Source organism: Ictidomys tridecemlineatus, chromosome 10 (genome assembly GCF_052094955.1).
Source record: "Ictidomys tridecemlineatus isolate mIctTri1 chromosome 10, mIctTri1.hap1, whole genome shotgun sequence".
Taxonomy (NCBI): Eukaryota; Metazoa; Chordata; class Mammalia; order Rodentia; family Sciuridae; genus Ictidomys; species Ictidomys tridecemlineatus.
Window position 1 is genome coordinate 99,757,934 of NC_135486.1, and position 2,221 is coordinate 99,760,154.

A 2,221-nucleotide genomic window follows, 5' to 3' on the forward strand; every position below is an offset into this window, starting at 1 on the left:
TTCTTGCTTTAGTTACCTATGCAGGTTTTCTGTTACCTTTCTTATTTCCTGTATTGTTAGGGTAGAGCAGCATAGCTACATAAACCTTGGATGAACTAATAGTTCCCTCAATGAAGTTCAGTCTCGCCCATCCCCAGTACTGGGGATTGAACCTAGTGGTGCTCTATCACTAAGCTACATCTCTAGTCCTTTTCATTTTTTATTTTGAGACAGGGTCTCACTAAGTTGTCTAGGCTGGACTTGAACTTGTGATCCTCCTGCCTCAGACTCCTAAGTTGCTGAAATAACAGGTATGGGTTTCTAGGCCTGGCTAAGGTCACTCCATTTACCTTCAAAGTTTAGAGGAGGTTATATATTGAGTAAGGGAGGGAATGAAAAAAAAGGGAAAATCTGGAAATTCTTATTTATAGTGGTCAGATTACTATCACAAGCTTCCTTGAATTTGTAGGACTTAATCTGCTCTAGGTTAGGTACCAGAAAACTAAGCTAGTGAAAACTATTTCTAAAGCAGGGTCAGCTTTGCAAAAGGGTGGGTAGGTAATCCTGCAGTAAACTGCATGAGCCTTTCAGCATGGGCATTTGACATTTGATGCATTTATAGATTTTGGTACTCAGAAGTTGTGCCTTGAATGCCTATCTTTATTTTCATTTCTCAGTATTAGTTAAGCTTGTTTGGTATATGATCTCTTGAGAAAAGTAATACTGCATCATTATTTTATATATAAACATACATATCCCTGAATAATATTAAATAGTAATGAGAGGATTTTTACAACTAGTTTCTCCCAAACAAAAGTATAATGATATAATTAATTTACTCTTGAGAAAAAAAATAGTAAAGAAAAAATTCCATGTAGGAAATAAGTACTATTAAAAAATGAAATTTCTTATAAATATTAAAAACCTTTTCACTTTTATGTCATTTTCAAGTTTAAGGTATCCTAAAACAAAATATGTTTCAAATTATTTTCTTGGATTCAAGATAACTACTGAATTTGTATCTATAGTTTTATTATATTAAGATTGTTGTCAGCCTGGGAATGTTGCTCAGTGGTAAAGTGCTTGCCTAGTATGTATGAGGTCCTGGGTTTGATTCCCCAGTACCAAAAAAAAAAAATAGATTGTTCTCAATACTGAATTCTCAATGTAGGCTTTCATTAACAGAAACCAGTATTTATTATGCTCTGTCAATAGACTTTTGAACAGAAACTAGAGAGAGCTATCAAGTTTTAAAAATTAATATAACATTTTTTTTTGTTCTTGAAAGTTCTCATACATGTGTCCAACAATTTCTATTTTGAAAATGTAAGTCATCTCATATATCAGGAAACTGGAACTTGAGGCTAATTTTACAAAACTGTTTTTAATAAAATCAATTTCTTAATGCTCTACTTTTTCCCCAGTCTATGCATCATTAGCACAAGTCAGTTGTCTTTAATAAACTATTGACATTCATAACATTTGAAAACATATTGATACAACAGTGAAAAAATAATATCACAGTTTGAACATCTGTGTTTCATTTATAAACATATATGGTAGAAATGTTGATAATTTTACATTCATGAAGCACTTCTGAAATATATATTGAATAAGGTATTAAGAAGGCAGTCGTAGGCAGGGTGCCGTTGTGCATGCCTGTAATCCCAGCAGCTCGGGACGCTGAGGAAGGAGGATTGAAAGTTCAAAGCCAGCTTCAGCAAAAGAGAGGTGCTAAGCAACTATTGGAAACCCTGTCTCTAAATAAAATACAAAACATAGGGATGGCTCAGTGGTTGGGTGCCCCTTGAGTTCAATCCCCAGTACCAAAAAAAAAAAAGGTCATAGTATATGGTGAGGACGTTAATTATCCACCAGCCTGTTCAGTATGTATTGTTCCTGAATATATACCACAATTTAAAGATACTTTTCCATTTTCACTTTGGTAGAAAATTAAGATTATATAAGTTTTCTTTTTCTAACTCTGGATTTCAAGGAATACTTAATAAACTCAAAAGAAAATTCTGTTGGTAATCATAATTTTTGTTTTATTCAAACTGAAAGCTATCTTCATACATTAAAAAAGACAAAGATAAATCAATGCTTTTATAATCTTATCTAATTGGGCATCAATATTATATGAAATATTTTTTAAAAACTTGAATATGTATACATAGGCATTTGCATTATGATCTTGCATTGCATAATGAAGTTGTACATTTATTAAATATATCTGAACAAA